The sequence below is a fragment of the Tachypleus tridentatus genome, chromosome 7 (genome assembly GCF_004210375.1).
Source record: "Tachypleus tridentatus isolate NWPU-2018 chromosome 7, ASM421037v1, whole genome shotgun sequence".
NCBI classification, from domain to species: Eukaryota; Metazoa; Arthropoda; class Merostomata; order Xiphosura; family Limulidae; genus Tachypleus; species Tachypleus tridentatus.
In genome coordinates this window covers 103,774,197-103,790,026 of record NC_134831.1, presented here as the reverse complement: position 1 = coordinate 103,790,026, position 15,830 = coordinate 103,774,197, and the positions used below count along the sequence as shown (strand labels likewise).

Genomic DNA, 15,830 nt, shown 5'->3' with positions numbered 1-15,830 from the left:
AGGTGTTGTTGAATAACTAAAATTCTTATCTTTGGACAAAAGTTCGTTCACTGGCATCGTAGTAGGATCTTCTTGATTACTTTCTTCACTTTCAGAAGGGTACGGCACGATTTGTTCATCATTTTCGGCTTCAGAAGGATCATCATCACAACTTTCAGAGTAGTCTTCGACATTATCATGTTCACTTTCATCGTCGGATGGTTTTGTCAGTAAACGCACAGCTTCATCAAGAGATATCATTTTTGACACGGTTTGAAGATTTCAGCTCCTTTTTTTTATAGGATTTGTGGGTTCTAGATTATTCTAACTACTTCTGTAAAGTTTCTAGAATGTTCTAGAACAGGCGTGGGCAAACTAGGCAATAATCAAGACCGTCTAAAATTATTGTTGGAGTAGAGTTATTATCCTAAATATCCATCTTTTGAAAAGAAGTTGTAAAATTAATATATTTTTACTATAATTTGCTTTTTTCGGTTGCCCAGGCCTGTTCTAGAATTATTTAGGAAATAAATAAAGTCATTTTTATGTTTTTTGATCTGGGGCCTAATAGGCCCCAAAATACCCTTAGTGGATGTTTAAAAAAAAATTTAAATATTATTTCGCAAATGTCTGAAAAGTCAAAATATTATTACTCCTTAAAATATAAAGTGATAGGGTCAGTTAATGGCAATTTCATTTAAATACAAAATTATTAGCCTAATATTAATAACCTTTCAGTTGCTCTGGGGCCTATTAGGCCCCAATTTTCGTAGGAGTGTTAAAAGATGTTATTTTACATGTGAAGTCAAAGTATTTAATTTCTGAAACACGTTTCTCATATTACAAGTTTGTGTAACTGTCAGTATCAATTATAATATAAACAAAGAACATAAAGTTCAAACACGCAGGTGTTCACGGAAAAAAAAGAAGAAATGCCATCGTTATAATTATTATCATCCATACATATATATAATTGTATTTATTAACGAAATCAACCCATGCGATTTATTTCTTTGATGATTCATGAAAACCACTGTTAATCGTCAAAATCTAAGGACAGGTGCACCTGAACCAAGAGACTATTACTGTACCAATACGTATTACTCTTGAAACCCTCAGCGAATAACACCAATAAATGGCCACAAATCGCTGAAATTATGGCAAATCTCATATAGGCCATATCATATCGTGAAAATAGTTCATGCTTTGGAAAACTGTTAAAACCAAAGAATTATGTTCTTGTTATTTAATACAGGGTAAATGACTACATTTCAACTTCAAACATGAATAATATTTTATGCCCGCCTAGGTATAATAAATGTCTGTTTATCTGTTGTAAAGCGCAAAACTATGCAAAAGGCGGCCATTTGTACTGTGTCACCACAAGTATCGAAAGCCGGTTTTTAGTATATAAACTTTTCAGACTTATCTCTGAGCTATTGGAAATCTCACTGAAAAGGAACTAAAAAAACATTTTACATCAAAAAGTAAACAATTTTCAGGTATAACCATTAAAATAAATATCGTTATGGAAATTTGAATATTTGACATAAAACTTATTTATTTTTATAGGTTTTGGTTGCTGTAACGAGATATGCAGGCGTATTATATATATATATTTAGCTACTTCATTAATTATTTTTTTTTTTAAATCTGCTATTTACTTTCCATGTAAGGGCAGCTAATTGTGGTATAGCGAGTTGTTGATATTGGCTTGTTCCAGTTACTTTGTTTCTCTGTTCTATTTAGCTGATAATGTTATATTCTGCCGGAGAGAATGTTTTAGTAATGTATAGTACTGAGTTTACCTGTTAAATTCAGGCATGTTTTCTTAGTTCACTTTTACTTGGTTCTCATCAAAACTAGGCGGGAGAGAAAACTGACGAGCTATTCACGGGTCTAATAGAGACGACTGTTCATTTGTATATGCGCGTACACACATACATTAACTGTTTTTTTGTGTGTGTGATTGAATAAAAAAATATCCCACTTTCCTTTAAACGTGTCCAATGTTTATTTCTCATGTAAATTAAGCCTCAGTCACATTAATGATCGAATATGCTGTTACTTGTGAATTTTTTCTGATACATACAAAGAAGTTAGTTCTCCTGAAAATACCACAATGCGTTAAAAAGATGCATATAAAATTACTACAAGAATGACGGGCAAACACCATTAGTTCTTTACTGGTATAGTGAATAAATAAAGTAAAAAGAATAAAAGAACAAATTACATAGTTATTTAATTAACAAACAAATAAATAAATGAAAACTATCAAATACAAAGAAATAGTTACATAAAGTTTGGAAAAGATTTTAATAGATTTTGTTGTTGTTTTCTTTATACAAAGCTACACAATTGGCATTCTCAAATAACTAATTCCCTTTCAATTATTAGATAGACTTGTTAAATAACAGGAAAGTTACAAAGTAAACAGAATTGAAAAAACTTGATTAAGCGTTACGTTTTATGATAAATAAATAGATTGGACACATGTGATAGAAAATGAAATAATTTTTTATTATGGACAAAACAGCAAAGAAACAACATGTGCAGTCTTGAGATAAAGGGAAAACCACCTCTGCTGTATCAGGAGTGAGTTAGCAGCTCTCTTTTTCAAAACAGATTTTGTTGAATCAAGCACGAGGAAAAAAAGTAGAATTCTGAAATATAGAGTTCGATCTTGCAAGAAACTTTGCATACTTTCACTTATGATAATGACCCCATGTGCCTGGTCATTGCTTACATTACTAAATACTGTACCTGTAAAAACTTGTTTAGCACAGTTGGTAGCCTACAGCTTTATTCCCTTTTATATCGTCTCTATTCAAAGAGTTTGAAGGAATATAGAAAATATTAATATATGGTATTATTGAAGTTTAATGGCTTCAATGGCTCAGCAGTAAGTTTTAAAGCTTATAATACTAAGTACCATATTTCGGTGTCAGTGGTAGGTACAGCACAAGTAGTCTATTGTGTAGCTTTGCACTTGACAACAAAACAAACAAATTAAAATTTATTGTGATTTTTATTTAATTTCTGTAGCCTCTGGATTATTTTTGATTTTCTAATGGTTTTAATTTTATAATTTATTCTAACTTACGAGTTATAATAATTGGGTGAGAAACAGACTTATTTCATTAATTTAATAAACGGGCCAGCTTGACAAGTTGTTAACATATTAAACTGTGACCCCTGGTGTTTACAGTTCGTACACAATTGTCATAAAATCACGCATGTAGTTTGAGGCTGTGAGAATGTTACTAATGACAATCAAACCCACCACTACCAGATTACAGTGGTCCGAGAGTTAGCAGTAAATTTTGTTAGCTTATATCTATCAACTCTACTTTATCAGTTCACGTTAGAGTTAGCCAGCGCATATGGTTCTGTTATTGCGTTGCGCTAATTTCTAATACAAACATACATTTAAATAAGATATCTGTTGTACATTATGGATCTTCGTTCTTATTGCATAAGTAAAAACTTTTGTCATTAAACGAATTAGTTAAATAGTATTCTATCTCTTATTGTGAATAAAATCTCGCCATTTTTCTGATTTAATAAAATATCAACAAAACAGCTTAAGTACATATCAATAAAATGTAACAAAGAGTACTCAGCCAAAAAATATACCGAAACAATGCTGTGTTATTTGGTAAAAAAGAGAAATAACAAAGCATTTCAAGTTGCGTGAATAATTGTTATTAGCTATATTATGATGTGTGTTTTTTTTCAAGTTTAGTGTAGTAGAAATTTTAAAGCATTCTTCTCTAAATAAAATTTAGCTGTGTGATAAAATAACAAAGCATTTCAAGTGGTGTGAATAATTGTTATTGGGCTATATCATGATGTTTTTTCTCCATGTTTAGTGTATTCGAAGTTTTAAAGCATTCTTCTCTAAATAACATTTAACTGTTGTACTTTTATACACTTAATAAAGAAAAATGTTACAAACAATATAAATAATATTACCGTGTTCTCAAACCCACGGTCACACAAACAAAATGTTTTACACACTAAATACTTCTTTTCAATTCGCTATTGTTTTTCGCTTGTATATCATTACGCGTGTAGAGTTTAATTACGTCTCTACATTGGCAAATCCAGAAATCACCTGAAAGTCAGAGCAATGAACATCTATTTTCTCTAACATTTTGTAATTCCTCTCATTTAAGTAGAGTGAAATCTTTATTTTATTGCAAATAAAAATGCCTACTTGTCAATAAAATTATTTAGGTGTAACATATATTTCTGCAATAAAATCGTTTTGCAAGAAGATATTAATAGTTTTCTATGATAACTAACTGATTTTAATTATTTTTCAGAAATACTTCACTGCTGTATATCGAGATGAAACTGTTCAATATTTCAATTTCGGCTTATCCGAGTTTTTTTCTATCTTTATTCTAAGAATGAACTGAATTCAATTATTAGCTTTGTTCTATATATTCTATTGCTCCTTTTAACTTACAAATGTGGTGAATTACAATTTACTTTCTCCCGAGAAAAGCGGGGGATTGAATACTCTGATTACTGTTAATTTTATGAAAACACTAGGTGGCAGAATTCTTCTAAGTTTTATGCCTTTAACACTTACAGGAATGTAGAGTTATGGTGGTGTGGAAGGTAAGTAAGAAAATTGTTTTTTCCTCTCAGGTTGAAAGTATTGTCAATAAGTATTATATATTTTTTAAAAAGGGAGATAATATCACGATCTATATCTCCAAAGTGCAACTTTATTAGCTCAATATTTCTCTTTTACAGTTCTCGTAGGAGCTATCGATATCTTTCAGTTTAGTACAACTACAGCACACTGTTCGGTGCACGTTCACTAGTAATACAGTTAAATTTAAGAAATCTGGATTGTGGAACTGTGATTCTTAAACTTACACTGCTACACGTTTTTTAAAGTTCATATTGTATTAAAGTAATACCAAACATTCTTGAATTTATTTTATTATGATATCAAATCAGTAATGTTATTGTTAAATAAATAACGTGTAAACAAGTAAACCATTATTGTTAACAACATTGGGTTAAGAATAGAATACGTTACATATATAAATTCTAAACATTTATTCATAGTTGTAATAGCTAAATATTGAGCTCGTAAAGCTATATTGTGAAGATATAGGTCGTGAGTTTGTTTATATTCATAGAAATGTCTTGTAATAAATTCTAATTTGCCTTGAAGTTAATATTAATATTTTTCTCAATTATGCATTAATTTTTAATTTTACAAAAATATGGCTTTTATATAGGTTTAATGTAGGTTTAAACAGCTGAGCTACATTACAATATATGGCTTTAAAATTAAAAAGAGGCAAAAGCAGTGCATATCAGGACAGGAGGTAGGACTTTACATATCCACTTTCCCAAAAATCTTTATTTTTCAGGAAATTGCCAATATTTCTGTATTTTTAAATAAGTGTAAAGTGCTGGCATCCAGTACTGCCAACAACTCAATAAGTCATCAACATAGTATTACCTATTAGTATTAGAGAAATGTTAGAAGAGTTATGTTGTTGAGTTGGTTCCCATCTGTGTAAGTATAACTTTAATGCATTAACTTGCACTTAACTGTCTTAAGCCCTAACATAATTAAACTTTTATTTAAAGGTTATGTACCAACTATTTGTTAAACTTGCAAGTTGATCCAAGTGATTCTATAACTCTGAATACCACTAGGAATACCAAAGATTTTAATGAGCTCAGCAGATGTAACAAGTTTACTAATTGTGACCATAACATTAATAAAGTGAAGGTCTAAGCACTGACCCTTGATGTATTCTACTAGTAGTAATAACAAAGGTTTTGTTTGACTGGATTCTGTTAATAACAATATTTTGCTCTTAACTATTCAACCACTGTACCACAATCTAATTAATTGGTCTTGCTCTAAGCTCTACAAATGTGATTTTATAGCTAATCTTTTGTGTATCAAATTATCAAGTTTCTGGAGCTCTTTGAAAATTTAAGTACATTTAGTCTACATCCATTTCATCATCAATATCTCAAGTAACATCATTGAAAAATGACTGGGAAGGCAAGATTTTTATTTGAACTTTCAGGTATGATATATATCAAGTGTGAAGCTTCCTTTACTTAACTATATAGAATTTTTTATACTACTGAAAGACAATAAACTGGCTTATAATTGCAGAGCAGTTCTTATTCTCTGTACAGTTAAACTTTGCAATGAAAAATTACACTAAGCCTTGAGTTGAATGTGTAATTTTCAATGGGTCTAAATATAAATTGATTATGGTTCAATAACCAAAATATGAGGCTTCATATTTTTTATATCCATTTGATTTATTTAAATGCCACAAAGCCTTAATTAAGGCACTTGATCTGCTTTTAAATTTTTTCCTTTTTTATTTGTCTGTATTACAGCCTAAACATATAACATGTTAAATGAGGCATTTCAATCCAATACTTGAGAGATGTGATACTATTTAAACGCAGAAAAATTGAAACTTGTACTGTGTTATTTTGTACAAATCTATATTTTATAAATGTAAATATATCAATATAATCATTTTTAAAGTGTTATTCAATACTGTACAGTGCTTAGTGTACTTAATTTTCATCAACAACTTTTTCCATATGCCAGAACTTAATAGTTCTGACACAACTTTGCCGAGAGAGTTTTGAATTTACATTTTTTGTTGTTGATGGTGAACTGCTGTTACATGCATTTAAATTTTTATCCAGTAATGCTGGTCAAAGCTGAACATAATTTATGTGAAGGTATATTTTGCACATATGCTCTAAGTATTAAGCCATACCAGTATGGTGTGTTTCAGTGTTAATGAAATGTTTCTGTTTGTCTGTGGATGCATCTCCTGTTAAACAAGTTGTCTTATCCACACCAAATGTAGTTTGGAAACTTAGGAGTCCAAAAGCAAACTATATTCATATTAATCATTCTAATACACAGAAAAATTAAAATATTTTGTATAATAAATCCTGTATCATTACTGTAGTAGCTATTGTGAATAGTTCAGTTTTAATAAAACTTGCACCACAATAAAACTGTACAAGTCAGAAATAGTAAATAAAAGTTTCAGCATTTTGTCTTGCTTTCCATTATAACCAAAATATACAGAAATAACATATCCAACTACAATAGGGAGAATAATGATATTGGTGCTATTTAATCTTTATTATTTATATAATCATTGCAACTTTATATAAATTCATGTAACTGTCAAGCAGGAACCCTGAATCAGTATGATGTAGTTTTCAAAACAGGTAGATGAAGTATGTATCTAATGTTTATCAGCTCCATGTGGACTCCATACTATCATTGGCTATCACTATGCATGCAGCTCACCCTATAGCATAGGAAATAAATGTCTAAATGTTTTTTTCACTGAGTAAGCTGTTTTAGATGATAATTCATTAAAGTAGTACAGTATCATCTCGTCTGTTTATAACATCATTTTGGTAAGCATTATGTGCATCTCATTCCACAGTAACAGTTCTCTGTGATGATTGCTTATGGTGACCTATTTTATAGAAACCTTGCTTATTGGATTTTCAGTCCATAGCCTGCTGTAAGAATACATTTGTCTTGGGGGGTGTGGTTAGACCCGTGGTGATCTACCCTTTTCTTTGAGTTTAATTTTGTAGTGTTATGGTAATCTCATTATGTATTGGTGGATAAAGCATTGATACAGGAGTATAATAAAACTGGGGCATTTTTTGTAACACTGTTTGTATATGCAATGGTTTAACACTGTTTATTTGTGTACTGGTGAATAATGTAATTTTGTAGTTTCTTGATTTGCTCACATATTTTTTCAAGAATATATATATTTTTATGGTGTTCTTCACATTGCATGGTAACCTTAATAAAAGTTGCAGTGCCTTTGGTTTTTGGAATTTCAGTCCAGAGGTAACTGCAATGGTAATTTTGTGCTGGGGTCTGGTTGGACCTCAGGTGTTCCACAATGTAATTGTTTAAAGATGAGCTTAGATAGAGTTATGTCTTCTCCCCACCTCCTTTCCTGATTCACAACATTTAACTTTTAGTTTATAATAAAATTAGAATAAGTGCTTAAGCCTGAATTAGAGAAGTATTTCATAATTTAGTTTCCTTTTTATATTTCTTACCTCTTGATGTAGTATATAGTTTTTTTGCAAACTTCAAAATTATTATTGAACTTCATGCTTAAGTGTACAAAATTCAGATAGTAGAAATCTTGACCACATCTCTACTGTTTTTGAACCTATTAAGTTACATGCGAGCAGTAATCATGGTTTTTCATTGCTAGCATATTCTTTATTATTGACACTGTAACCTTAGGTTCATATTTAAAAAAATATTGTTAATCTGTTACAAAAGTAATATTCATAAATTTTAATAGCCCTGTGTTTAAAATTATTATATCGTAAAAATTACTTACCGTAGTGGGAAATAAATGTTAAAAGTTTTAATTTAGGGGAGTAGTTATAGCTGAGGTTTTTCACAAATTGTGAATGAAGATGCTGTTGTTAACATAATTTGCTGAAGATTTATTACTATTTCCAATTTCTTGTACATATTTAAATTCCCAACTTTGTGTTGAGAGAAATAAAAACAATGGTAGTTTTAAATAGTTTATGAGAAAAGCAATGGAGTATTCAATATAAAATGTTTTTTGAAACTTCTCCCTATAGAAACTTTTGATTCTCTGTATGAAATTTGTGTTCTTCTAAGGTAAGTAGTTGTAAAGATAATCATTTTAAATGTTTTGTTTCATACACACACACACAGATACGAAAGCAACATTTATACATGGGATTTTGTTCTTATTGTTAGTTTTCTGTATTGAAGTATGTGTAGGTATTGAAATAATTCAGATTTTTGTGTGCACATCTAGAATGTATGGAGGGCTATACTACTGCCTGTTTATGTACTCATTAAATGCAGGATGTTGTTTTCATAGTGATAAAAATATAACTATTATTAGGAGAAAACTAGTATAATACTTAAGCTAAAGTACTTACGCTACTCAGATAGCTTGCTTTGTTGAATTATTTCTCCTAGCTTTAAAAGTGGTTCTTTTAGTTGTTTCACATGTGTATCACTGTTTTACTTGTTATCTTTACCAAGAATGTTTGTTTAGAAAACAGGTACTTTGATACGAGTCTGTTAAGCATAAAAAAGATAAAGGTTTTTTTAGTGCAAAGTTCATAATTTGCTTGTACCACTACCAGTTATTAGTTGTTTTGTATGTTTGACTTTTATTATTTGTTTATTTTACTTCAAATGCACATGTATTTTTTTTTTGGAATAGTGGTTTTGTTTGTAGATTTTTTAAATATATTTGTGTTGTTCATGTACAGAGATGAAGAAAACTGCATGTCAGTTAGCTATGACATGCATCAAACAAGTTGTAAATATGTGGAGGTTTCATGATAAGTGAGGTAATAGTATATTTGACCCTGATTCTGTTGTGATAAGAGAGGAGAGAACAAATAATTAATTTTGTATGAAGAGAATTATATAAAGCTCTAGATTCAACTATGGTAAATGAGACTATAATGAATTTTTATACACATATTTGACATGTTTTGAATACATATTAAAATAAGTGGATTATGCACTGTTCATTTATTGTTGAAATTTATTGCCAACAAGTCAGAAACCTACTGTAAAGAATCTTGATCTCTATTCAAAATGACATTTGGTGAGCTGACCTGGATTATACAGCGGTAAAAGAAGATGTAAAAACAGTGAAAGTAGGCCTATATGTGCACAAATGCAGTAATGGGAGAACTGTCAAGAGATTACAGTCATGTTGACTGATTTTGATGAATGGATAGAGATAGGTGAGAGACTTGGGTTAAATGATGGTGATCTATAAGAGTTTGTAAAACATCATCAATAGTTGGAAAGAGAAGAAGAAAGACTAAAAGAAGAAAACATTTAGAATACAAATTGAGAAAAAGAAAAGGAGAGGAGAGAACAAGAGCACAAATTGAGATCTCCAAGCTCATCCAATAGAAAGAGGAAGAAACTGAGAATGAAAATGGGGTCAAGGTCAGCTAACTCAAGCTGCCCATATTTGATGAATGGAAAGATGGGATGGATGCTTTGTAGAGAGATGAAAAAATTTGCCCAGAATCAAAACTGAGACAAAGACAACTAGGCAATCTGTCTCAGGCCACTTCTCACAGGAAAAGGCCTGTAAGTATATGGAGGCATGGTGCCAGAAAATGCCATGGACTATGACAAGTTGAAAGTGGTCTTGTTGAAATGTTATGAACATACTGAAGCAGGTTTTTGGTGGAAATTGAGAGACGCCAAATGTGAATCTGGAGAATATGTAATTACATTTATGACATATTAACAGAGATATTTTACAAGGGGGACTGGCATGGCCAAGCATGACAATAGCTTTGGGGGACTGGTAGATCTACTAATACATGAACAGTTCATGACCACATGTTCAACTGACATGTTACTCTTTCTAAAGGAGAGAGCACCAAAAGATGTAGAAGTGGTGATCAACCTGGCAGAACAGTATGTGGAAACTCAGAAGGAAGCATAACTGGCAATTCCAAGGATAGCCAGTTAAAGTTGAAACCAGGTGTGTAGTGACCAGAAGGATACCATCAAAAGTGAAAAGAATTCAGTATGCAAAAGGGAGAAGAGATGCTATATTTATTATAAAATGTGGCATAGTGGAAATGAATAAAGTCTGTAACCAACAAATAACAACAGAAATACCTAAATAAAGCAGTTGGAGCTAATTAGAGTTTGTACTGACAAGAAAAGAGTAACTATCACCATGGTTGCTGCTGCCAGAAGAAACATAATAGGTAGAACTTGCGAAATTCACCACAAGAAAAAAGGGTTATTTCCATGATTAAATAATGCACAACTGAGGGTCAGCTCAAGTTAGAGAATGGATCAGTAGTGTCAGTGGTGATTGGAGCATGTGAAAAACATTAAGAGGGGCCAACAAATCACAACAAACCAATAGGTGAAGGCTATGATGGGGACAAAGTTTTATGAGACACTGGGTGCAGTAGTGTAGTAGTGAGAACCAGTTTAGTTTCTGATGACCAGAAGACAAATGTGGCACATCAGTGTGTGATGAATGATTGGAGACAGATAGTTTCCCTTTGCAAAAATAAATGGAGACCTTAACAGTCAGGTGCATGAAGGCAATAATCTACAAATTGGTGATTGGAAAAATACCAGGTAGTAGATGTTTGAAGAAACCAATCAGAAAGAGGATTGATGAAGTATCTGCTGTCACCACAAGAGAAGAGCTAGCAAGATGTCAAATCCCAAAAAAGTGACATCTCGAAGTCTATGGGAGCTAAAGGAAGTTAGTGAAAGTAAAAGTGAAGTTAGATTGCATGGTTGTCAGTTTAGCCTTAATGGGCAATTTCTGAAGTGAAAGTTTCACAGTGTGTATTGTAATAGCAGGTAGAGGAGAATAATTCATCTTATCAAAGGGTATTATTATTGAATCTGTCTGCGTGGATTTTGAAAGGAAGACATTTAAAGTTCTGTTATGACTGTAGTAATAATAGTTATAGTGGTAATTTTGAGGATGAGTTTCACAGCTTTTATTGTAAGAACAGAGACAGAGAGAAGAAACTTTATCTTGTCATTTTGGTTCAAAAGTAATTGGATCATCCTGTGTGGATGTTTGATGTAAAATAGAATCATTTAAAGCTCTAGATGATGAGAGGACAGGAGATTTTCTTAAATTAAGACAGTTTTGTATAAGGGTGCTTTACTTGGAGTATAATTTTTTGTCTATAGGAGTAAAGGCCAGTACTTATGAATTTAAGAGGTGAATCAGTGATTTCCTTAATAACAAACAGTGGGTTTACATTTCTCAAGAGTGTTTGTGCAAGGACAGTTTTTAAGAACCAAATGGTCCCTTTATTTATTACGGTAAAATCAGAAAGAAAGAGAGAAGATAGTGAGAATGTCCTGAAACATACTGTCTAACCACAGGTATACAAACACAGAACAGGATTAAATTATTGAGTACTGCAGTAAAGTTCTACATAAATCAGTCTAACTGGAACCCATTAAGGAAAAGCAAAATAGGGTCCTTGAGTAGGAATCACTTAAGTTTTAGGCATATGATACAATAATGTGTAGCAGTGTAAGGTGGGATGATACACATATTAGGAAATCCATCTGTCACTTGTGTGGCATGAGAATGCAGTCAGACCTAAGGAAGGCTCATAGCAAACCATAAACTAGTTAATAATAACCGAGCCATGCAAATTAATGGAAGTTGCTATTGATAACAACAAGAACCAAAATAAAGAACAAGTTATAATGCTACAAATCTAGTTTTCAATACCCATGTTAAACAAAGTACAAATAGCCCAATGTGTAGTTTTGTGCTTAACAACAAATAAATATAATGGCAATATAATAATATTTCAATCACTTAAATGCTTGGAATAATAAAAAGAAACCCTTACTTTAAGTTAATTAATTTTCTGCCATTAATTGATTTTATCATAGTTACTCACTGGATATACAGGCCTACTGTGGTTTTATTGTTTTGAAAAATTTATATGTTCTACAGTAAGTCCTGTATGCTGAATTTGAAAATATATTTTACTCCATTGTGTGCAGATTTTTCACAAAATGTTATAATGCAATACATGAAAGAAAAACTACAACATGTTTTGAGCATGAAAGATGTAGATTAAAAAAAAACAGGACCAAGGATGCATATTTGTTTGACTTCAGTGTTCTTCCATTTCATCAGTTTGTATTTTTGTTAACAAATGAAATAATAATCTAAGTAAGAGTTTGTTTTTCTTTGCAATTTTTACAAAATCCTTACATGATAGAAAAAATTAATATTTTTAAAATGTATAGTTATTATTATGGATAATCTGTTATTAAAACTGAAACAATTTCTATGAAGTTTAAATTTGCAAGCCTGTGATATTTGGAAGTATTGAAAACCATAATAGTTGGAAAATCTTGTAGATTATTTTTATAATGTTAAAATTGACTTAATTTTTATTTTAATTTAGTTATTTTATATGATGCTAAGTGATGTTAATGATGCTCATAGATAACTGATCATTTTAATTAATCAAGATAGTTACCAAGCTCTATACATTAAACTTGAATGAACTATGATGATATATTGGGTAACAAAAGTTAGAAGAGAAACCAGTATGGTGGTTTGTAATGTAATAAGTTATTTTCATCAAGAGAGAAGAGGGAAGATGTAGAATGCTTGTCCAGGACCCTTCTCATCATTCAGAAGAAAGTTCAAGGAAAAAAGCTAGAGTAGGGACATTGAAGTTTGGGAATGTCTTCTATAAAGTCTGATTATTGTAATATGTAGGAAAACCAGCTATCAGACCTCAAATAACACATATAATGGCAAGAGTCAAAGACAGTTTTATACCATAGAAGAAAAACAATAAAAGTGGCTTAGGAAATTTCTAAGTAAAGGTCTGAAAAGTTAACAGTAAAATAATAGAAAGTGTCTAATATTATGAGAGCCAGTATAATCAGTGGATGACATGAACAGAGCATATTAATTTGTGTATTCTGATTTAACTAACCTGATGTTGAAATAATCACAGAAAAGTAGACATCTTTCTGAGCAGTTGATATACCTGCTTATAATACAGAGATATAACCCAAATGACGTAGGGTTTTAAGAAACAGCTACTGTATAGATATCTGAAATCTGAGAATGAAGAAACACAATCCTTTATTGTGGGAATGAAGAGTGAATGTTACATTATGTATAAATGGCAGAATACAGGTCAATTTAACCTGAAGAGTGCAAGCTACAATGGATCAGTAAGGTCCCAATAAATGTACTGAGTTCTAACTTCACAGCAAAGTGCAACATACTTAGCTGTCAATGGATAGCAGAACTTACAATGACACCAAAAAAGTGGAAAAGTACTTATAGAGATCAACCTCCAATTTCTCATTGTTCTGTGTTGATAAGAAAAGCTGTAAAAGGGAGACTGAGATTGGTGTAGTGATGCAGTTTTTAATCCTTCATTAGTAACAGTTATACCAGGGGAGATGAACTTAAGAATTCACAGAGAAGACTCCTTGAGCTCTGAAGTCTTATAGTTGACAGGGTTTGAATCCTGACTAGTCATTTGAGAAGATATAATACACTAATTAGAGGAAGAAGAGAAACTGGATATAAATCTGATTTTCTAATAAACCATCCTGAAAGTAGGAATATATTTTCTGCTTTTTTATAAATAAAAAGAAGAGTAAAAGAAACTAGCTTAACTCACTGATGGTGCATTTATCTGAGAAAGTCGTAACAAACAGGCAAAGTATTTTTCTTTAAACAATTATATCTTGGATATAATGGCGTATCTGAGTTAAAATTTTTAAAATTATGTTGGTACTTTTGCTGAAATAGCTCCAAAAACAATTATATTTGATTAGAAAGCATTTTTATAGAACTTAAATTACTTTTGTCAATGATGGTGTATTTTACCACAAAATATTCATATATTGCCTAGACCAGTGAGAATGATTGCACAAGTGATTAAAACATCATGCCTGTTTTAAAAACAAATCTTGCTGTAAAATTTGTTACTTTTAAGAAACTATTTGGAGTATTTTAACAATCACACTGATATTCTTATTCAGTGTATGTGGTTCTGCCATCTGACTTAATGGTTCATTTGAAAATATTTTGTATGCTGCTTTAGCATGTTGTAATTTATTTTAGTGCATGTGTTTAAGAATTGATGTATCTGAGAAATAAACAGATGTGAGGATATTTTTGTGATAGTGGATTTCATTACTTTTAACCAAGTTTTGGTATTGATGAAGATCTATTGAAAATAACTACCATCATGATGTATCCTGTTAAAAATAACTACCATCAGGATGTATCCTGTTATCCTGTTAAAATAATTGTCATCATCAGGATGTATCCTTGTTGAAAATTTTAGTTCTGAAAATTGCCACTGTATAAATGAGGCGTGTATTGATTTATGGACTGTGTGGATTAGGTCTAAGGTGTTGTTAACAACACCATTAATAGGTACCTATAGTATATGTTTTAAGAGTACAAATAGTAGTCACAAATCAGTATATTATGCTCTTAAGGGTAGGAAGTGTTAAAATTGTATCTAGGGACAGTTAGTATATATCAACACTTTTACCAATAAAGCAGAGAACAATGTTTTGACCTTCTTGGGTCATCTTCAGGTTAACCTGAATGTTAATATTGTTCTCTGCTTATCAATAAAAGTGTTTATCTGTACTAACCATCCTGAAATACATTTTTACTTTTAGTGGGTTTCATATCATCACAGAGCATTGAAATTGTTTTAAAACATCACTAATTTTGCTGCTTGACATTGCTGCAATTTTAAGTACAAAATTTCTGCAACAGGGTGTAAGGAGAATATTTTTGTTGTGTGAAATTTGCTGGAATAAATTTTACTCTTTTAAGTATGCATGAACAATTTAAACTACAAAATGGAAAATATCCTTTATACAATTTCCAGTTTCATTTCTTGATGAATAGATTAACTTTTTTAAGTTACTAAGTCTTGAATGATTATTAGAAAATTGTAAAAAAATTGTGTAAAAGTAATTTTGATATTCTAGAATTATTTTGGTTTTTGCCCCTTCTGTGTGAGGTTGCACCAAATTCCTGGCTAGTTCAGCAGGTGTTTTGTATTTTTCATTCTCCTGCCTAAAAATACATATGGTTGTATTGCTAATATTTTGTAAATTGTCTATTTCTTGAATGAAAAACAAAATTTTTCTCTAGTTGTATATTCACAGAGGAATGTAAATGTTAGGAACATATGACTGTCATTCATTCAGTTTTAATATTAAGCCTGAGACAGAG

At 31.0% G+C, this 15,830-nt stretch overlaps 1 pseudogene across 1 annotated transcript in view; it reads left to right on the top strand.

The window, feature by feature from the left end:
- The first annotated feature begins 4,554 nt into the window (after positions 1-4,554).
- The window catches only part of LOC143257747 (LIM and senescent cell antigen-like-containing domain protein 1), a 29,392-nt pseudogene continuing 18,116 nt past the window's right edge, over positions 4,555-15,830 (top strand). Inside the window, exon 1 of the transcript XR_013031993.1 lies at positions 4,555-4,608. The product of XR_013031993.1 is annotated as an LIM and senescent cell antigen-like-containing domain protein 1 (transcript). The remainder of the gene's footprint in view (positions 4,609-15,830) is intronic.